Genomic DNA, 23,952 nt, shown 5'->3' with positions numbered 1-23,952 from the left:
CGGCACTAATGCTATGATTCCGCTACCGATGCCAAAACAATTATGCTTTGGTCTATGAAGAAAGTTCGTCTAATATCAACATTCTCAATCACTAGAATCATATAACTCCGAATTACGCTAGAAAATTTCACCGAAGAATTTTCCAGTTCCTAACGGTTGCACTTTAGGAAAATTATTTCAACTTAACCTTCCTCCCTAATATAATGATGGTCCTGAAAAGAACCGATTAATTGCCACTTATGTGCCTTATCAGCAGCTACTGGGCTGCGCGACCGCCATCCGATGATTCGGCTCAACGAACGCCGAAGATGGGACACAGATGAAAAGGATGTGCTGCTGCTTCCACGACCGCCACCACCACCGACCGAAAAAATTTCATCCGCTGAGACAGCCGTTGTCACTGGGACCGCTTCTGGACGCCCTGGTCCGCTCGCCGTGACATCCAGAATGAAAATGACGCGCGCACGCGAAACACGGGGCTTTTTATACACAGGGAAAACGAAGCAGTGGATCAAAAGGCCCGTACCTTACTGCAATCTGATGTCCGTGTTGGGGATTTATGAACGGAATTGAATTTTTCACCCGGTTTGGAAAGAAACAACATTTTCAATAGTTTAACGTTGATAATCAATAGTATCAATATAATTGGCAAATTGCTGGAGAGTTTCTGAATCGATTGATAAGCAAATGTCGAAAATCCATCGAAAGATAAAGACGCTATTATCGTTTGAAATCTATCCTAATTTCGTGACGGTCTCGAATTTGGAAATTTCGGTTTTACACCCTGTATCTGAGTCTTCCCCTTAGACGTAGTTTACGTCAAAAAAAATTAATCGTTAATCATAATCGTTAATATTTGTCAAAAATGAATTAATCATTTATCATTATCCTTAATAATAGAGTTGAATGATTTAATAATAACCAATTTAATCATTCATTGGAAGCTTTATTTATTAACGATCTGGTGCCACGGGAGGTTTTGGAATTATCAATGTGGATGGGCTGTAACAGTAGGAATCGTTGTGGTAGTACGTGAAACACAGAAAGAATTGGTTGTTATAAATAACTGGAGCTGTTACAATCGTGTTATAATTTTGCTTTGCCTTCCTACTCGAAAGGTAACATTGCAATTACTTCATCTTAGTAACGATAAGATAATTTTGTTTGTTCTATTAAACCCCAATAACTATGTACGATTAAATTTCCCTATTCATCTCGTATCATCAATTATTTCCATACAATAAACATTCAATAAAACCCTCAACCTTGCCGCCTTCAACTTTCAATGTCAAGTTCACGGTGCACATAAAACTCGTAACTTTACCGGTATATTGTTTGCAAATTACTTGCTCTCACCAGCCGAATTTGTGTTGAAAACTCAACGGGCAGCAGAGCAACGCCTTCCTTCACGTATCGTAAACGCACTTCGATTGAAAAAAAGCCCTAACTGACTGCAACATAGCAGTACCTACGTCAAACCGTCTTTGGCCAATCATACCGAGCTGCAATGCGATGACGGCCTTTTAAAATGATACAATTGAAAACGTGTGCCACGCTTTGATTAATAAGCGTTGCCCAAGACGAATTTACAAATCGCCACTGGGCGGACAAAATGCTTAAGGTTGGCGATCATGCAGCGCGAGTACGCGTTCCAAATTGAGCCGTTTCATTACACTTTTATATTTGCCTATAGGTCGAACATGTTTAACTCGGTGATGCGAATAAGTGGACAAGCGTCGAGTACACCTGCTGAATGAGAAAAGATTCTCAAAGTGCCCAATAATGGTTTCGGGGAGGTTCAGTGGACACAGAAATGCCCGCAGATTGCTATATCTTCTTATTGAATTGCGTGCGTCTTCGGTTGCGACAAAACCGTTCGTGCAATATGGAAAGATGGAACCGGTAGATTGCAAATTGAATTATGGTAAATTGAGAACGGATCCAGATTAGCAGATGATATTTCAAGGTTCTTCGGAAGGCATTTCAACATTTTGAATGAACAAAAACTAGTATGCTTAATATGTCGAAGTGTTTTATCCACGAAACAAAAAAAAAACATAAGCAACTCGTATGATCACTTTTGGAAATAGCGTTCACAGGTAAAGCAGCGATGGAAGGTACCAATTTTATTAAAATTTGGGCAAAACTTAAAACAGTCAAGTGATGGTTCATGTGGTTTGTGTTGCAATCATATTCCTCAGTAATTAATTCGCGATGACATGCTTTATTAATCTTCACGATAACTAGATCGTTGCACTATCGTGAACCACGGCTGTATACCGTGATCGTGGGCAATTCTGCCATCATTTATCTGCTTATTTCCAGTTTGACTCCAGTTGACCGGCTTGATGCATTTGCCGTTCAACTGAAAAACAACTGTGCAGTTGTTAATGAAACTAGCTCACATATATCTTGTCATTTGAGGTACACTGCAGCAGTTATTTTTTATTCATTCTCGATCTAACCGTCCTAGGACTAGAATTCAAGGCACGATCTACTGATATTAATTCGATGATCAATTCGAGTACCTATGTGTTTCCTTTTTCATACACTATTAGTGTGTTGTTATCGCTCCGAAAAATAAATTTTGACATGGGACCAGGAGGATCGAGCGTTTATGTCAATCGATTCGGTTTGTAAAATTGAGAAGGTGTCTTATGTGAAGGATATATTTTTGTCTTTTTCGCACACTAGACATACGTCAAGCCTCACAGAAAATCACATTTTTAGGTTTTCTATATCTAGAAATAAAATCACACTAGCATTTCATGACATTAGGATTCGTTATAATGAATGTACGGTATCGCCTTATGAAAAATATTAGGCGATTGAGTTATGGAAATTTCACAAGACGGTTTGGGTGTGAAGTTTAAATGCTTTAATTTGATTTAAAATTATATTTAGTGATAAATGGTTCACGTACTGTCGTAAATGTCATAGGAGCATTGTATGATTTTGCCCCTATGTACGAGGTTTGTTTGAACGTCAAGCCCATTTTTGTTGTACCGCATTGAATGATTTCCTGTTTTGAGCAAAGTGCTTAGGCGGAGCGAGCCCAAGCGCATTGACATCTCGAGGACGGACAGTCACTTAGTTTTATTGTGAACGGTAAAACAAGAATTTTGGTAAAATATCAACGTTATCGCAGTCCGAAACAAACAAATCAATAGTCATAGGAAACTGAGTCAAACTCGTGAAATTTCCGCTTTGAACAATTAGAATAGACGTCTATCTAACACACTACGAATAAATATATCCTAATGGGGTCTCAAGACTAGGTCAGTTAAATACCAAACATCACCGACGACGGATTTGCATCATCGTTAAATCGAAAATAATTGTCGTAGAAGTGTGAAATCGACGATAAAATAAACCGTCATACGGGTTGTTGGTTGGTCATTAAAGTCCAATCGCATTGCGCCTATAGTAATACTGTATGCTACAAAAAATAGCCAAGATCTATGTGGATTGATATATAATTTTCATTATCACTTCTGAATGAACCAATCAAACCTGAACAAATAAAATCAAGTTTAAAATGGAACAATTTTTCTCATCGAATGTATTTTGTTCAACATAATTTGCTAGTGATATACAAACATCATTTCAATCCACCAAACAAAAATAACACTTGACTCTTAAATTGTGAGAGAAAGTCAATCTTTTTAATATATTTTTTACGGGAAAGACAAAAATAAGATTTTACCTTCTCTGGTGTATTACTTCTTGAAGGATCAACACATCTCTGTGGCGAATTCCAACGCAAAAGCCATAATTTTCTAAATTTTGGCCTTCGAAAACCTTCATTTTATGCGAGAATGTCGAGCTTGATCATACACTCTTGAAGCACACCTCTCTAGTTTGAAATTAAACGGTACCATATAATTGATTTTAAATCACTTAGTGTCGGCGATTTCACGATTATTATTTTTGTGATGCCTCATTACTGTTTGTATTTTTCCTTCATGGTTATGATTTTCTCACAAGGATCTCGTTCAAATTAAATTTTAAACCACTTACCGTCGTGCGGGGCTTCTTTTGATAAATCGGGGGCTACTTTGGACATTTTGAAACATGAATTACAACGTTACCTACTCTTAAATTTCCACTATAGCCATTCGGGTGTATTGTTGATAGTTGGATGGCAACTTTTTGTTTCAAATTTGGTATTTTTTACTTTTAGTTTTTTTAGAAAATCAAAAATCCAAAGTAGCCCCCGGAGTCAAAAGAAGCCCCGCACTACAGTACTTTATAATTTTATTGGAAAATATTAATTAGGTAAGTTATTGCTCTTCTTAAGTAGAAAACTACGAAATTTGAAAACTCACTTATAGCCAAAGTCGGTATGTGAAAATATGCAGCGATTTTATGTCAAACTTGTTTACATAATGTTTGAATATTTGACGAACCACAAGCACTTTAGCATCCAATCATAGGCGGTCGGTTTTGACCGAGCGTCCACATCAATATTCTTTTATACCAACCGCAAAGTAAATCGCCCACTGGAACGAATAAATTATCAAGCGCCACATTAACCGTCTGGGCCACCATAAACGAGGTGCTAAGGACTGCTAGTTGTTGTTTTGTTCTGATGTTAATAAATAGGTAATATTGGATAGCGATGAAACAAGTGCGGAAAGGATAGATTTTACCATGGTCCATGAATGTTGAAAGAGTATAAAGTTGATTGATTTGAAGCAATAAGAACTAAAACATATCGCCATACTCTTTACACGGTACCTACCGGATCAATCAAGGCTTTGACAGTGCCCTCATCGTCGGTATACACCCAATCCGGTTCAATAGGCATATGCGCATGATGCAAAACCAATTTTCATGAAAACGAGATGTCTAAGGTACTCCAAAACGCTCTGGAGTTCAGCCCAAGGTATCTACCACATCAATCAATGCTTTGGCAATGTCCTCATCGGGGGAAGGGTCATTTTGACGAAACCCCTCTGGCCGAAAGTCATTTGGCCAAAAGGGTCGTTTGACCGAAAGTGTTGTTTGGCCGAAACGGTCGTTCAGCCGAAAAGGTCGTTTGGTCAAAAGGATCATTTAGCCGAAAGGGTCATTTGGCCAAAAGGATCATTTAGCCGAAAGGGTCCTTTGGCCGAACGGTTTATTAAGCCGAAAGGGTAATTTAGCCGTAAGGTTCATTTGGCCGAAAGGGTAATTTGGCCGAAAGGGTTGTTTGGCCGAATAGGACATTTGACCGAATAGGTCGTGAACTACTCCATTTGAAAAGTGAGAAATTAGGAATGAGAAGAGAGGCGTCTCACTTCTCACCCTTCATTTTTCTCTTCTCACTGTAAAAAGTGAGAAGTGCGAAATGAGTAGTGAGACGTCTCACTATCCACTTCACAATACTCACTTTTCACAGTGAGACGTTTCACTTCTCGCTCTTCATTTTTTCTCTTTTCACTGTTAAAAGTAAGAAGCACGAAGTAAGTCGTGAGACGTCTCACTAAGCTTGCGCTTCTCTTTTTCACAATGGGAAGTGATCATTTATCAATTCTCGCTGTCCAAAGTGAGAAGCACAAAGTGACTAGTGAAACGTCTCACTCCTAATTTCTCACTTCTCACTGTGCGAAGTGCGAAGTGGGTACTGAGACATCTTACTACTCATTTCGCGCTTCTCACTTTTTACAGTGAGAAGAGAAAAATTAAGAGTGAGAAGTGAGACGTCTCGCTTCTCATTCCTAATTTCTCACTTTTCAAATGAACTATTCGACCAAATGGCCTATTCACCCAAACGACCCTTTCGACCAAACGACCCTTTCGGCCAAATGACCCTTTCGGCCAAACGACCCTTTCGGTCAAACGACCCTTTCAGCCAAATGACCCTTTCGGCCAAATGACCCTTTCGGCCAAATGACCCTTTCGGCCAAATGACCCTTTCGGCCAAATGACCCTTTCGGCCAAGTGATCCTTTCAGCCTTATGACCCTTTCGCCCAAATCACCCTTTCGGCCAAATTACCATTTCGGCCAAATGACCCTTTCGGCTAAACGACCCTTTCGGCCAAACGACCCTTTCGGCCAAACGACCCTTTCAGGCAAATGACCCTTCCGGCCAAACGACCCATGCAGCCAAATAACTTTCGGTCTAGGGGTATTCGGCCATATGGCTTTCGGCTGAATAGGTTTCGGCCAAATGACCCTTCCCCTTGGAATGCACCCAATCTGGTTCAATAAGCATATACACATGATGCAAACCCAATTTTCGTGAATACGGGATCTTCAAGGTACTATAAAATATTCTCGAGTTCAGTTCATGGTATCTACCAGATCAATCAAGACTTTCGCAATATACTCATCATCGGTATTTACCGAATCCGGTGAAATAAGCATATGATCCTAATTTCCATGAACATGAGATCCAATGTGCATGACAATGAGGTTAACCTGCGGTTCGCGGACTTGGGTGATCAAATAGTTCAATCGTTCCGGTTCCCAGGACGTTTTGGTTAACCTAAGAGGTCTATAGTAGCTTGTATGAATAATTATAGAAGTCATATCAACTTAATGGATCTACTGGGATATCATATCATACACCATTCATAGACCACTGATCCGAGCTACAAAAAGGGTCTTTACAGTAGTTCCTCTATGAATCGCTCATGAAAATACCATTGACTCAAGCATACATCGAGATGTGTAATAGAAGTTCCTTGGAAAATTGTTCGAAAGAACCATCAGAGTAACCGAGAAAATGTTTTTAGTAAGGCATCATTTGCTTCCACGAGTCGATATCGAGTCGTAGAACATCGAATCACGGATCCATATTTTAGCTTGTTAAAATAATGAATGAAATCGTATTGGCTCAATGAACTTGCTGTAATCTTAAGCGCTAAATGGATACATCGTTCAGAACTTGGTTGATCGAGTAGATCGCACTTTCTGAACCCCAGGCCGGTTTGAAGAACCATAAAGGACTGTAGTAGCTGTAAACAGTGATATTCTAACGGCTCAATGGACCTGCTGGGATGTTTAGCGTTGCACGTATACATCGTTCAAGACTTGGTTGATCGGGTAGGTCGCATCTTTTGAACTCCAGGACGTTTTGGAAACCTAAAAGGACTGTAGTAGCTTGTAAACATAATGAGTGAAATCCTGTCGGCTCAATCGACCTAATGGGACGTTCAGCAATGCACGAATACATCGTTCAGTGCTTGGTTGATCGGTAGATAGCATCTTTCGAACTCGATCGTTTTGGAGACTCTAAAATAGGTTAGGTTAATTCAAAAGTCGATAATTTCATGTCTAATGATCACATATAAAAAAAGACAAGCCAAATACAAGTGTTGAACCTGGACCCTCCACACTTAGCGCATCTCGACTGACGCGCTAACCATCTGGACTATATACCAGATGAGGAAAGATGCGACCAAAGGCTATCATAATCCACGTTTCATACTATGTGGATGTGAGAATCATCACATAATCTCAAGTGGAAGGGTAACAGGGATAGCAATGAGTGATTATTTATTTATTTATCACCAGACTAAGGCCGCAGTGGCCTGTGCAATACATAAAAGTCTTTTCCATTCAGCTCGGTCCATTGCTGGTTGGCAAACCACGCAGTCTGCGGAGGGTCCACAAATCGTCCTTCACCTGATCGATCCACCTTGCCCGCTGTGCACCTCGCCTTCTTGTTCTCGTCGGATCGTTGTCGAGAACCATTTTCACCAGATTACTGTCCGACATTCTGGCTACGTGTCCTGCGGTCTTCAAATTTGCGCGGTGTGAACGATTGATAGTTCTTCCAACAGCTGATGCAACTCGTGGTTCATTCGCCTCCTCCACGTACCGTCCGACATCTGCACCCCACCATAGATGGTACGCAACACTTTCCTTTCGAAAACTCCCAGTGCACGTTGGTCCTCCACGAGCATCGTCCAGGTCTCGTGTCAGTAGAGAACTACCGGTCTTATAAGCGTTTTGTAGATAGTCAGTTTGGTACGGCGGCGAACTCTATTCGATCGGAGCGTCTTGCGGAGTCCAAAGTACGGACGATTTCCAGCCACTATGCGTCTCCGAATTTCTCTGCTGGTATCGTTATCGGCGGTCACCAGTGAGCCCAAGTACACGAATTCTTCAACCACCTCGATTTCGTCACCACCGATAGAAACTCGTGGTGGGTGGCTTACATTGACCTCTCTTGAACCTCTTGCTATCATGTACTTCGTCTTCGACGTGTTGATGACTAGTCAAATCCGTTTAGCTTCGCCTTTCAAGCTGATGTAGGCTTCCTCCATCCTCTCAAAGTTACGTGCCATGATATCAATGTCGTCGGCGAAACCAAATAACTGGACGGACTTCGTGAAAATCGTACCACTCGTGTCAATCCCTGCCCTTCGTATAACTCCCTCCAAAGCGATGTTGAATAGCAGACACGAAAGATCATCAACTTGCCGTAACCCTCTACGCGTTTCGAAGGGACTCGAGAATGTCCCTGAAACTCGAACTACGCACATCACCCGATCCATCGTCGCCTTGATCAACCGTATCAGATTATCCGGAAATCCGTGTTCGTGCATTAGCTGCCATAGCTGGTCCCGACCGATTGTATCTTTTGCCGTTTTGAAGTCGATAAATAGATGATGTATTCGCGGCATTTCTAGCGAAACTTTAGGTTTAATCGTGGAAACGCACTTTCCGGGCTCAATTGGGTGTGATGCGAATGATTCCGTCTGGAAGGTGTTCTATATCCGATAGAGCAAAGGACAGTGTGCCCGACATAGCTGATGAAATATTCACGGAATCCAGAGTGAAAGCAGCTGTTAAATCTTTCCAACCTTTCAAATCTGCAGGAGTAGATGGCGTTTTCCCGGCGTTGCTTCAAAACGGAGAAGCAATACTAACACCGTCTCTAATTGAGATTTTTAAGGCAAGCCTGAGATTCAACTATGTTCCAACTAGGTGGAGACCGGTAAAAGTGGTGTTCATACCAAAAATAGGAAAGCGAGACAAGACGCACCCGAAATCTTACAGACCGATCAGTCTAACATCAATTCTACTGAAGACCATGGAAAAAGTGATGATGGATTTTATAAATTCATCGTACATGGTTAATCACCCGCTATCCAACTTTCAGTTTGCTTATCAATTTGGTAGGTCGACAGTTACTGCACTACATACGTTGGTAACGAAAGTGGAGAAAAGTATAGCAGCGAAAGAAATAGCACTTTGTTCTTTCTTAGACATTGAAGGTGCTTTTGATAATGCTTCCTATTCCTCTATGGCTCGAGCAATGGAAAATAAAAACTTTGACATAAGCGTCATTAACTGGATTCACTCGATGCTCCATCAAAGGGAAATCACCTCAGAGCTAGGAAGCTCGTCTATGACAGTGAGGGCAACAAAAGGATGCCCTCAGGGCGGAGTCCTTTCGCCACTTTTGTGGTCTCTGGTTGTAGACAATCTTCTGAGAAGCTTAGAGAGGAAAGGTTTCGAGGTAGTTGGCTTCGCGGATGACGTTGTCATCATAGTGAGAGGAAAATTTGACGCTATCGTCACCGAAAGAATGTAACAAGCCCTAAATTATACCAGTAACTGGTGTTTTCTAGAAGGTCTTAACATAAACCCGTCTAAAGTTGTAATTGTCCCTTTCACTAGAAGAAGGAAGGTCAATTTGAAACCTTTAATGCTTGGTGGTGGACAACTTCAGTTTAGTGAACAAGTAAAATATTTAGGAGTAGTTTTGGATGCCAAACTGAACTGGAATGCTCATCTAGAGACCGTGATAGGGAAGGCAACCAGTGCATTATGGCTATGTTCCAGGACTATCGGAACAAAGTGGGGATTGAAACCTAAAATGGTCATGTGGATTTACACAGCAGTGATCCGTCCAAAAGTTACGTATGCTTCGCTAGTGTGGTGGCCGAAAACAAAAGAGGCAAACGCACAAAGGAAGCTGGCAAAACTTCAACGTCTAGCGTCGATTGCTATAACAGGAGCGATGCGAAGCACTCCAACGAAGGCTTTGAACGCCATTTTAAACTTGCTTCCTCTGCATGAATACGTGCAGCTGGAAGCTGAGAAAGGTTTGCTAAGGCTTGAACGATTTAACAAGTTCAAAGCAGGTGATCTTGTCCATCACTTGAAAATGTCCCAGCTCTTTCGAAAAAAAAACCAGAAATGAGTATGATTGGAGACTGGATGAAACCTATAGTTAACCATGATATTCCCTACAAGACGCGTGAAACATCGCGAATGGAATGGGAAGTCGGGGGTCCTACGGTTCGCCAAGGCTCTATCAAATTCTTCACAGATGGATCGAAAATTGGAACGCAAACGGGAGCAGGAATTAAGGGTATGCGATAACACTTTTTTTCCCAACGAAACGAAACGAAACGATATTTGAAATGTCTATGTTGATTCGAAACGAAACGAAACGAAATATAGATTTACTTCCGAGACATCGAAACGATACGAAATCAAGGTCCATTTAATTCGAAATTTTTCGAAACGAAACGAAATTTTATTTATTTTCCGCGGAATTTTTATTGAATTGGTTTTACATTATGTACGCAATTCTGATTTCATTTTTTCAAAGTCAAATAATTTCTTTGCTAGTATGGCCCCCCTTATGTGATCAATTCTATATCAGTTTGGTTTTATATCAGTAGGTATAAAAAAATATAGAAATTGTGGGATTTTTTTGTGTTTGAATTCAAATTCTGTTAAAAACCTTATTTTACTTAAGAATTATGTTATTATGCTGAAGCATACTTCATGTTGTCTTATCAGCATGGTTTTATGGTATTGAGCTAACTCAAAACCAGAAAATGAATGCATAGATTTTGTTTTTTATCTAGTTGGATACTCATTTATATATCCTCATCTGTCCGGTGTATACGCAGATAGAGAGTTGTTAACCCTTAAGCTGCCGGGACGAATCTTGACAGCTAAAAACAGCTCGTTATCGGTCAATTTTCAACTAAAATGCAAGCGGTTTCAACTGTGATCAAGGGGAATAGTAGTTCCAGGAAGTAGATGAGTAAGATGTTCAGCATGACCCTCCCTCTTTTAGTGGGGGAGTTTTGAAGTGTGGCATAAGCCATTTTATGAGCAAATGTTCAATATTTCATCATAACAGGTGTTTTAGTATAAGTAATTAATGGTCAATGTGAATAATTGACAAAAAATAGCCAAATAGACACAACCCAGTCTACACAATATATATACAATACAATATCGTATAACATGCCGTATAAGATGCTAAAGTGGAGGCGATATAGGTATTTTATCATACAATATGTATGTATATCGCTTCCACTTTAGCATCTTTTGTTGCATCATATATTGTGTTGACTGGGAAATTGGCCTTCGGATGACCACCGAACAGGTTCCGGAAACCCTGAATATCAGGTACAAAAGGCCAACATAGAATCACGGAATATATTGGTTTTCCGACACCTTTAACTTCCCAGAATCTCGTAAGTAACTTAGAAAACACCATTGTTTCTTGCTAGGGTGAAAATTAGTTTGACACTCATTGTTATAAGTTTTAAGAGACCGAGGAATGCTCTGCATCTTCGTGAGCGCCAGGAAAAAGGAATCGTTGGTTAGTTGAAAAGCTAATTCAAGTGAAGCCACCTTGGTAAGCGACTAAATCTTCTCTTCTCTTCTATATAATAAAAATGAAATGGTCTGTGTTCGTATCCGCATAACTCGAAAACGACTGGATGGATTTTCTTCATTTCTTCAGCAGATATGTTCGTTACCGTTTCCGACGGGTTTATATGATATTTCCGCATGCAAAAATTACGTGTAAGGTTGTACAAATCGTGAAAAACTAATATTAGGATTCGTATGCGAACTTTGCATGGGCAGTTCGGAACGCACATTCTCGCCTACTGTGCAGGACAACATCTGCCGGGTCAATCAGTATTTAATGTAAACGAAGTTATTTTGAAAACTCGAAAAAGAAAACCGTGTTTCAAATCAATTCAACGCAAAATCAATGTGAAAGAAGCGCTCTAAAAAGACTTCACAAGAGCCCTAGGATTCCGCGCCACTGCTTTGCTTTTTTGACAAAGTCATACTGGTCTGATTCATATATCTAAATACATTTACACTCTGAGCCTGAGATCTTAAATATTAAGTCGGATCACTATTGAAAAAAAAATGGGATAGAATAGTTAAAGATACTTTTCGTCTAACACTGATACTTTTCTTTCTAACAAAACACTGAAGACGTTTTACAGAAGAAAATTAATTACGTATTTATCGACTCAGAATAAGATTATGTAGTAAGCGTTCATAAAAAAGTATAACATTAAATTTTGAAAAGAGCTTTATGATTTTGTTCAGCGGCGCAGCCAAAATTTTGGATAATACACGACCGTCCGATGCAGTATGATTCAAGTTTAAATTGCTTTCGAAATTCCGCGGAATTCCGTTAAATTTCGTTAAAAGTTAGTTTTTTCTTTTACGAAACGAAACGAAATCCAAAAATCAGATTTCGCTATGCTCAAATTCCGCGGAATTTCGTTTCGAACCACCTGAAACGAAATTTTTCGAAATACCGCATATGCTTAGCAGGAATCTTTGGTCCTGGAATTAACCGTTCAGTGGCAATGGGACATTATACAACGGTGTTCCAGGCGGAGATCTTTGCTATATTGGAATGTGCGAATATTTGCATAGCTAGGAAGTACCGACATGCAAACATTTGTATCTTTTGTGATAGTCAAGCAGCGCTTAAAGCGCTGTTTACTCATAAATGTAACTCCAAGCTTGTCTTCGAGTGCATTCTGTCACTAAGAACATTATGTCAAAAGAATGCAGTACATTTGTACTGGGTTCCAGGGCATTGTGGTATTGAAGGCAACGAAAAGGCAGACGAACTGGCAAAACAAGGTTCCAATTTACAGTTTATTGGCCCAGAGCCTTTCTGTGGAGTATCGTATTGTACGATAAAAACTGAACTCAAAAGATGGGAAGAACAAAGGGTGATGACAAACTGGATGGCCGTCACATCATGTGTTCAATCAAAAAGTTTTATTGTGCCTAACGCCATAATTACAAGAAGGCTACTCGAACTAAACAAACGTGCTCTAAGTATTTTCACGGGCCTAGTAACTGGGCACTGTCCGAGTAGATATCATTTTAAAAATATAGGTCTGGTCCAAAGTGATATATGTCGTTTCTGTAACATGGAACGTGAAACATCGGTGCATCTGCTTTGCAATTGCGTTGCATTAGGGGAACAGACGGCTTTGGCAGGTTTTGTTCTATTATTGGCAGGGGGGTTTTTATCGACCGAATTTTATGAAATTTGGCCACAATATTCTTTGATATGCAAAGAATGTTTGGGCCAAATTTGAGCATAATCAGTCATAAAACCCCCCCTGCCAATAATAGAACAAAACCTGCCAAAGCCGTCATTACCCCTATATAAACGAAGGTCTAAATTCTTAAATGGTGCATACATGCAACCGGAAGAGGTTTGAACCACAAATCCCAATCCAGCCTTTTTGAAGCGTAATATTAAATAGGGGTTCACCACAAAAGTTCAATTAGTGGACGCAGTGTTTCTCGCCTCAACAAAAAAAAATCCTGTCGCGACCTGTGAAGCCTAGCGACTTGCAGTTCCATGTTCCAAGCTTCCAATCGTGATCCTTTATTCTTCGCCTAGGTCGTTGCCGATTGTATCGAGTCGTATTATCTTTTATGTCGTTCGTAATGGTTGTTTTGAATGGCGGCTTATTGAGCCTGCGCAAACCTGTTTAGGCCTGTTTAGCGTCCCACCTAACACCAGGACATGGGCTTGTGCGCTTTGAGCGGCACACGGTCGCTTTGGCGGAGCCTACTTGTGGATACATGCAGCTTTTTATAGAGGTTTAATAGGGCCCACTGTCAAAACCCACCACATCCTAGGCAGGCACCACAACTCGCAGATGGCCTGGGGAGGGATCGTCAAGCCCTTGGACATAGTCCCTGCTGCCCGCGAACAACCATACAAAACTGGTTTCGCAGTGGTTCAAAGAAAAGCGTATCAAAGTTATGGAGTGGCCAGCAAAGTCTCCCAACCTTAATCCGATCGAGCATCTCTGGTCAATTTTGAAAATTAAGGTCTAGAAGCAAAATCCAGTACGCATCCAGCACTAGCGGCAGGCAATCTCATTTGAATGGGACACAATCACCCCGGAAACAACTGCTAAGCTTGTCGATGTAATGACAATGCAGAGCATTTTTTGAAGCCAAAGGTGGTCACTATTAGGGGCCATCCACAAAGTGCTTAACGCGTCTAGTGGGGGGGGGGGGTTCAGAGCAGCGTGACGATCCACACAAAAAATTTAAATTTTAGAGGTTTGTTACAAAAATCGTGACGAAGGGAGGTGAGGTTGTTGAAAATTGCAATTTTGCTTTATGGATCTTCCCTAAGGTGGTTCAAAAAATCGATGTTCTGAGTGTCCTCCAAAAATTTGAGCAAACTTGGACGAAAACTGATTTAGCACAAGCCGTTTCAAGTTTGCATGGAAATAAGTATGAGGAAATCAAATGTTTGATTGTACTGGCTACAGCGGTCTCCAGTAGCCTTGCGAGCAAAGGCATAGGATTGCCAATCCGGAGATGGCGAGTTCGATTCTCGGTCCGGTCTAGGATGTTTTCGGGTTGGAAACTTTTTCGACACCCTGGGCATAGTGTATCCATTGTAATTGTACACAAGATACATACTCGTGCAATGGCGAGCATAGAAAAGCTTTCAATTAATAACTGAGGATATGCTAATAGAACACTAAGTTGAAAAGCAAGCCAAGTTCCAGTTGGAATGGAGCCATAGAAGAAGAATAAGAAGAAGAAGAAGAAGACTGGTTAGAGCGCTTGCCCATTAGGCGCTGTAAAAAAGAAAACCTACATAGCTATAATAAATACCCAAGAGCTTTCACAATGATTTCAATGATCTATTCGGCCAAATGTCGTTTTCGGCCAAATGTCCTATTCGACCAAATGACCTATTCGGCTACATGACCTATTCGGCCTAATGGTCTGTTCTTCCAAATAGTACACACTCAGTTTTTATTTCTGCAGCTCGGCCAAAATCCGCACAGCCGTGCGCCAGCAAAATAAATAACTGATATTCCGGCAAAAATAGCGTTTGTTAGCTGATTTTCGGCAAATGATTAGCTGATTATCAGCAATTTTGACAGAAATCTCGGCAAAAAACATGTTTGCTGGGGCACGGCTGTGCGATTCTCGGTAAAAGTTCAACATTTTGCTGAGATCCCGGTAAAAAAATTAGGTGTGTATATTCGGATTTTAAATTTGGTTTATCGGCGGTTGAGATGAATATACGGTAGGGTGTCCCAAAAAAAAATCGATATTCGAAAAGTCATGGTGCTCAACCCTGAAATGAAAGATATACCTGTCTGGATAATTTTTGTAGAACAAACTGAATTTCTAAAAAATCGTTTAGAGGTCGCGCCAGATCGATTTTTGAAAAATGAGCTTTTTTTAGGTAAAAAATCAAATATTGGGTCCTTTCACATTTTTTTTCAGGGTCACCCATTCGTTTTAAATTATTTTATTTTTTTTGTGGATCTTTGTCCATATCCTCCATGAATTAGTTTTTGGTATTGTGCGTTTTTACAGTCTGCAGAACTTTTTAAATATCGAAAAATACACATTTTTTTGACGAATTTTCGCAGTTACTTCATCCGAACACAAAAAATATTTTTTTCTCGTTCGGAAAAACTTAGATACTACAAAGAGCTATTTATAACGAGTATTTTCATAAAAAAATATCCAAGAAATGTTGATCTGGGGCTGAGATATTGCAGTTTTAGTAAATATCAAAAAAGTGTACAAACTCGATACTTTTTCTTTACATGTTTTAATTTCATCAAGATTGCACCAATATTTTAATTTAAATAAAAAAAAAATCAAAAGCAAATAAATGGGAATATTTTCTAGGTAACATAGCTTTCTTTCCGATGGAGTTGGTTACCTGAATTACAGGATTTTGTCGGAGTATATGGATGGAGCCAGTTATAAAATGATATCACACCCAACAGTTAATATGTAGCAATATACAAGTAATCAGGTTTACTATGATCTCTTTATTAGTTTTGATTGAATCATAGGATGCTTTTCACGGCATACAAAAAACAAGGCAGGCTCAGCACGTATGTAAACATTTAGTTTGAACGTAAACATGTGTCGTCACTACTATCTTCGCACAAGCTGAACTGAGACGATGCTCTACGGTCTCAGCATGCTTACTTTTGTACTCTAACATGTGGCGTTAAAATATGCGTCACTGGAGAATATGGGCAAAGATCCAAAAAAAAAAAAATAAAAAAATATAAAACGAATGAGTGACCCAAAAAAAAATTGTGAAAGGACCCAATATTTGATTTTTTACCTAAAAAAAGCTCTTAAACGATTTTTTAGAAATTCGGTTTGTTCTACAAAAATTATCCAGACAGGTATATCTTTCATTTCAGGGTTGAGCACCATGACTTTTCGAACATCGATTTTTTTTGGGACACCCTAGTGTACACCCAATCCGGTGCAATAAGCATATAAGCATGACGCTAACCCAATTTTCTTGAATACTAGACTAAGTCTGGAGTGCCCTGTGCTATACATAAAAGTCTTCTCCTTTCAGCTCGGTCCATGGCTGCACGTCGCCAACCACGCAGTCTGCGGAGGGTCCGCAAATCGTTCTCCACCTGATCGATCCACCTTGCCCGCTGTGCACCTCGTATTCTTGTTCTTGTTTGAAAATTAAGGTCCAGAAGCAAAATCCAACAAGCATCCAGCACTGGCGGCAGGTAATCTAATTCGAATGGGACAGAATCGCCCCGGAAGCACAAAGTGCGTCACGCGTCTTGGGGGAGGGGGGGGGGTATGGGTTTTTAGAGCAGCGTGACGATCCATGTAAACATTTTAGAGGTTTGTTACAAAAAACGTGACGAAGGGAGGAGAGGTTGTTGAAAATCGCCATTTTGCTTTATGGATCTTCCCTAAGGTGGTTCAAAAAATCGTTTTTGCTCCACAACGCTCATCTGATTCTGTCTCATGTTCTGACTGTCCTCTAAAATTTTGAGCTAACTTGGACGAAAACTGATTTAGCACAAGCCGTTTCAAGTTTGCATGGAAATAAGTATGAGGAAATTAAATGTTTCATTGTACTGGTGCCAGCGGTCTCCAGTAGCCTTGCGAGCAAAGGCGTAGAATTGACAATCCGGAGATGGTGAGTTCGATTCTCGGTCCGGTCTAGGATGTTTTCGGGTTGGAAACTTTCTCGACACCATTGTACTTGTCACACAAGATACATACTCATGCAATGGCGGGCATAGAAAAGCTTTCAATTAGTAACTGAGGAAATGCTAATAGAATACTAAGTTGAAAAGCAAACCAAGTTCCAGTTGGAATGTAGAGCCATAGAAGAATAATAATAAGAAAAAGAAGAAGAAGAAGACTGGTTACAGCGCTTACCCATTAGGCGCTGGCGAAAAGAAAACCTACATAGATAAAATAAATTCCCAAGTGCTTTCACAATGATTTCAATGATCTATTCGTCCAAATGTCGTTTTCGGTCAAATGTCCTATTCGACCAAATGACCTATTCAGCCAAATGACCTTTTCGGCCAAATGACTTTCGACCTAATGGTCTGTTCTGCCAAATGGTATATTCGGATTTTTATGATTCAATATGATTCAATTATATGGTATTTGTGCAAGTATTGTATATACTAAGAACTGAGGTAAGCTCCCTCGCGATAGATCGTTTTTTTCTAACTAAAATGTGTATAACTCGGAATTGGGAAGGGATTTCGCTTATCTCAGCTGACAATCTCTTTCAAATTTATCAAGGAATGTTTCTGGAAAATTTCGTGGACCTACTTTTTCCCAAATTTCAATGAATGTCTTAATACTGAACTATTGTACAACTGCAATTTTCGCTTATCAACACCTCTTCATTGATTGATTTGAAATATAAAAGAACAGATTTTTGCAAAAACCAACTGACAAAAGTTTCTAAATTTTCCAACGATAATTTTGATGTAATAATACTTATATGTAACCGCATGAAATTTTGCAGGAATGTCTTTTTACTTTAATCAAGTTTTCCAAATTCCATACAAAAATTAACATTTTGGGACTTTGGGAGAGCGGCTAACAGCATATTGTCCCTTGCGAGCAGCAAAAACTGAGCACAGAGAGCGGTGAATTTTTGAATGTAGCGTGACACTATAAAACTGCGTTTTTACATTTGCAAACATGCAAATGAATAAATTGAAAAATAAGACAAATATTTGGAAGATACAAACAAGTTCTTTCTAGAACTCCTCAGGAAGTTTTTTTTTTCGGAATTCATGCGGAAGTTGCTTCGGAAAATCCAAAGTTCTTCCAAGAATCCTTCTGGGAGTTCCTCTAGGAATTCCTGGTAGACCAATTGATACGAACTCCAACACAGTTTGGAAATTTTTGAACTTCTGGTTTAGATGAGGTGCGAATCATATACGCAAGCTTTACGGACGTGTATGGACATGACTGGTCAATGTCAGATTTTTATCGAGCGTAGTTGACCTATTAAACCAATTGTTCCAAATTTCACAATAGTTTAGACAACATAGAACATCTGGTTTGGGTATTACTGAAACAAAATCTGTAAGCGTGGTGTCTACGGACATGTATTAACATGAATGATTGATATCATGTTTGTATCGAGCGCAGTTGATCTTGTAGACCGATTAATTCCAGAACATTTTGGGGAACTCATAACATCTGGTTTGGATATAACTGAGTTGCAAATCACACATATAGAGCCTATGGTTGCCTATGATTGTATGAACATGACTTGTTGATGTCAAAGTTATATTGAGCGCAGTTGACTTGATAGACTCCAGAGCAATATGGAGTACTTCGAACATCTGATATTGGTAAAACTGAGTTCCAAATCATATGCATGGGCTCTACTGACTTGTATGGACATGACTTATTGCTGTCAGATTTGTACCGAGCGCAGTTGACCTGGTAGACCAATTGATCCAAATTCCAGAACAGTTTGGAGAACCTAGAACATCTGGTTGGGGTATAACTGAGTTGAAAACTATAAACGTGGGCTTTTCGAATGTGTGTGGACACGACTTGTCAGATAGCTTTAGATAGCTATCGAGCGCAGTTGACCAGGTAGACCGATTGATCCAAACTCCAGAAGAGTTTGGAGAACCTGAAACATCTGGTATGGGTATAACTGTGCTGCAAATCATACGCGTGGGCTCTAAGGACTTGTGTGGATATGATTGGTCGATTTCAGATAGCTATCGAGCTCAGTTGACTTGGTAAACTAATTGATCCAAACTCCTAAACAGTTTGGAGATCCTAGAACATCTGATTTGGGCAAAACTGAGTAGAATATCATTCCCCTGGCCTCTACTGACCTACATGGACATAACTGGTTTCCACTGGCACGGGTTTTCATCGTCAACATTTGCTTATCATCTTTCATCAGTATAGAGGTCATTTTGGAGTCGCTAGGGATGTCCAGAAGAAACATTTTGTTGACACATAGTATAGTCAATGCTAGAATAGTGTTATAAAACATTTTTTGAACCTGTAAGTGTTGTTCCGACTGTCATGTTTGTCATGTAAATCGAAATTTACCACATTTTGAAAAAAAACATCCTTACTCACACCCCTCTAGGAAAAAAGTGAGCATTCCTAGAAATATATCTCACCAGTATGGTGAAGCTATATGAGATAGGAAGAAATCCGTGAAAGAATTGTGAACATCGGTCAAAAGACGCTTGAGATACAGCTGTTTGAAAATTTAGTTTTCATGATTTTCTGATCACTGCACTATGGTCTAGGATACAGATTTACGCGGAAAGATGCATTTTACGCCAAAACCATATTTTTTAGAAAAAACTGTTGTTCTACAAAATTGTTTGAAATAGTAAGGCCAAAATAGTGGTGCAACCAAAAAATAGAGTGGCCCATCATATAAAAAAAATTGAAAATATTTTTTTGATTTCTCGGAACATTGACATGCTATGTTCTACAAAGTCATAGCGCAGCTTATTCCAATCAATTTTGCTAAAAAACTTTTTCTGTAGCTCTTAAGTTGGCTGATTTAGAGCAATTTTACTTAATTGGATTAGGGTGTACCTTAAAAAAACAGTATTTTTGATCTACTTTTTTTGTTTTAGATTTCTCGAAAAAGTCGTCTTCAGGTGACTTTTAGAGCTAAATACGAAGGACGAGAGAGCCGCCGCAACCGGGGACATTCGCCTCCTCTACGATATCTCACGACGCTTAAGCGGGGCGAAGATGAATGCAACGATGCCTGTGAAAGACGCGAATGATCAGTTATTGACCGACCCAACTGACCAGCTGAAACGCTGGTTCGAGCACTTCGAACAACTTTTTCAAGTGCCAGCCAGGCCATCACCACCTCGGCATGATCTGCCTAGGATCCGACGTATAACACGCGTCAATACCGAAGCTCCATCATTGCTAGAGATTCAAACAGCCATCCAAAGCATGAAATCGAATAAAGCCCCAGGGGTCGACCGCATATCAGCCGAGATGCTCAAAGCTGACCCCATGACATCCGCACAACTACTGCATCGTTTATTTCATAATATCTGGGACACCGCAACTTTCCCGGTCGACTGGATGCAAGGTATCTTAGTGAAGGTGCCCAAAAAGGATGACCTGACTGTATGCGATAACTAGCAAGGCATTATGTTACTGTGTACCGTTCTCAAAGTTCTGTGCAAAATTATCCTAGCCCGGATTCAGGAGAAGATCGATGCGACTCTCTGTCGGCAGCAGGCCGGATTCCGTGCCTGGCAACAGGTTAAAGCGATAGCCGGGCAACGCTCAGGATGGAGATCTTTCAAGTCGGCCCTTTGCACCACCGGAGGCGTACAGGATCCATAACGTAAACCAAATTCGTATCCGCTTCTTACCTAATTAATCAGGGCTCTGGAGCTTGGCGTTTTATGTCGTCGACCTCGAAGCCAGCCTAAAATTGAGTTACGTTTTTATAGTTTACTCCATTGGCTCCATCCAAAAGGTGCAAAAGATGGGTAATCTAAAAGCAAATTGTAGTCGTTCTCTTCCGACCATCACTTATAAGTATTAACAAAAATAGTACAAACTAGAGCACAGTGTGGTAGATCTTACTCCGTAATGCATCTTGAAAAAGGTATCTACTCAGCATTGAAGGGTCCGTTAAACTGCCTAGATAATTATTTCACCCCCAGGCCATTCATCCCCTCGGCACGGATCGCCTGACACCTTGGGATTCGGGATTAGGGACGGTATTGTCAGGTATATTGTCACCTTCAGTGTTGTACCGAGCCTGGCGATATGACCGGATTTACATCTTTACGCACTACTTATGAGTATCCATATCCCAGCGTAACGGGCACTCGGAGACCCATAGTGTTGTATACCAATCGACACAGCTCGACGAATTGTATTTTGCCTTATCCGATTTCCTTCCAACAGGTTGCTAGGTAGATTATTCTGGGTTCTGTCTTATGTTCTAAGGAGCTGTCATGTGCTCATTTGTTGCTTCATGAACCAAAATGGAGCCGCTTAAATCACTTTTTGTTCTTCGGCTGAGACTAGCATCCATAGGTCTCTGCTTACGAAAATCAACCCACGAACTACATTTTATAAAATCAGTCATACCATCTCACAGAATGATTCAACAGCATGGAAGTTGGAATAAATCAGTCTCAAGCCGTTACCGGCAGTTTGCAACTTCAATGTTTGCCAAGATTATAAATTTGAAGTAATGGCTTTCAGTCTATCGCGATCAAAACCGGAGTTTCATGTTTTCGAAAGACAAAATGTTGAATTGACTTGTCTTGTGTACGGTAGGGCGGAAATTGACCTAGCTCGCAGAAACATTGCTGCACTTCCCCATTTGGCGCCAGAATTGAAGTGGCCATAAACACTAAAGTAACCTTCGTTTCAAATTTTGTGCAAAATGCTACCACAATCATAGAGAATGCAGAAAGCTTCGGTGTAGGTATGGTGATTGATGATGACGATGCTCATTACGATCTTCTGCCCCTTTCAAACTTTACTGACTTAAATGTTGTTTCTTAAACTCAAAAGTGCACAGTTCAGGTTTTCAGTTTTTTCATTTTCGAGGAATAAGCTCCTGCCGGGAATTTCAAATTAATTGTATGACTCGTACTCGTTCTCGTCCACGCTCTACAACGTTCCCAAACAATCGCACTTGAAACATCCTACGCAGCCACAGATCTGAACTCTCTGAGTTCCATTAATTTTGATCACATTTTGTTCCCAACAGATAACCGTGTGCGACGTGTAATCAATTTGTCCACACCAGAACGAACACACCATTCAATATCACGCGTTTCGTTCGCGAGCACAATAATAATGCGGCATTTGTCGTTTCACTTCTTGATATTCGATTACTCAGCTGCCACTGACCGGCATTGATTTTGAACTGATCTGCATTAAACTGCGAAAATGACCACAACAACTTCCTAATCACTTGACGTGCCGTTTATAGGCCGTTCACTTTCAAATGCACTCCGCCAGAATAATAACTATTTTTCGCACTCATTTGTTCTGCGCTCGACTGATAGATTCGCGGTTTTGGTCATTGTTTGTTCATAATAAGTTTGGTTACCGAAGGTTAAGCATTTCTAGAAATTCTTCAAAACTCCAATGAACATCAAATTTCATCCCTTCACAAGTGACAAGCATCACTCATGAAAGGACCAAATGGTTGTCCCCAAATCTCACGCACGGTGTTGACTTCGTCTCATCAGAGGAAGTACGATCGCGACCGGAACGACACTTTTCAGAATCACGTTCGTTCACCGTCAGGCTTGAAGTAGCACTAACGCAACACGGTGGCTGCGCGACAGGGTCCGTTTGTTCTGAGAGTAATCTCCGCAGAAGCAAACTTAAACAAAACAAACAAACTTAACGTGTCAGATTTAGCATTTTTCCTAACGCGATCGTGGCAGATTATGCCAAGTGTGTACCATTTGTTGGGAGAGCAGGTTCGTGCCTTCTCCAACGATATTTCCGCTCATGATTCAAGCTGGCGGCAAAGCTCCGTAGAACGAACGATCGTGAGCTGAGACGAGGGAAATGAAAGCAAAAGTTTGACCATCAGATGAGGTCGTTTAGAAGGGAGCTTTACCCGTAGTTACCTAATGAGGCAGCGTTGCGGCGATGGTCATACGAATTCGAACGTGCGCCGGTCAGAGCGATTCAAATTTTACTCTTTCGCTCCCTTGAGCTTGAATGCTAAAGTGTTATTTTAACGGTTCTTGATGTGCTGGTAATGTTATTAGGCAAATTCCAAATGTATAAGACTTTTATGGATTATTTGACATAATTGTTCTAAGCAGGTCTCCGCTATAATTTATAAATATATGAAAGATCAACAATTTTACGATTATTTTTGGTATATGAGTATGTTTAAATTAATGGAACAAATTTATTTGAATGTACTTGATTTCAGCAAATTAAATTTGAAACAATACAAAAATAGATGTCTAAAAAGTTAATTTTCTCAACATTCTTCTTCTTCAATGGTTATATATTCCAACGGTAACCTTGGCCTGCTTTTTAACTTTTTATTCTATGAGCATTTGGGGCCCTCCTTAGCTGTGCGATAAGACGCGAGGCTACAAAGCAAGACCATGCTGAGGGTGGCTGGGTTCGATTCCCGGTGCCGGTCTAGGCAATTTTCGGATTGAAAATTGTCTCGACTTCCCTGGGCATACAAGTATCATCAAGTATCAACCTCGCAGTTAATAACTGTGGAAGTGCTTAATGAACACTAAGCTGCGAGGTGGCTCTGTCCCAGTGTGGGGATGTAATGCCAATAAAAAGAAGAAGAAGAAGAAGTTCTATGAGCATTTCCTCAGTTATTAATTGAAAGCTTTTCTATGCCCGCCATTGCATGAGTGTGTATCTTGTGT

The 23,952-nt window shown here is 40.3% G+C and overlaps 1 protein-coding gene across 3 annotated transcripts in view; it reads right to left on the bottom strand.

The window, feature by feature from the left end:
• The window catches only part of LOC134227325 (phospholipase B1, membrane-associated-like), a 124,253-nt gene extending 101,375 nt beyond the window's left edge, over positions 1-22,878 (bottom strand). The window contains exon 1 of one of the 3 annotated variants that reach the window (XM_062708712.1): positions 22,764-22,878. The gene's annotated coding sequence lies outside the window, so the exon portion shown is untranslated. Of the gene's footprint in view, positions 1-22,643; positions 22,660-22,763 lie in introns of those variants that run through there. The other 2 variants (XM_062708717.1, XM_062708716.1) reach the window with 2 other exon arrangements.
• Positions 22,879-23,952: the final 1,074 nt, after the last annotated feature.

This window comes from Armigeres subalbatus, chromosome 3 (assembly GCF_024139115.2).
Source record: "Armigeres subalbatus isolate Guangzhou_Male chromosome 3, GZ_Asu_2, whole genome shotgun sequence".
Classification (NCBI taxonomy): Eukaryota; Metazoa; Arthropoda; class Insecta; order Diptera; family Culicidae; genus Armigeres; species Armigeres subalbatus.
Note: the sequence above shows the minus strand (reverse complement) of the source record. Positions and strands in the feature narration are given on the sequence as shown.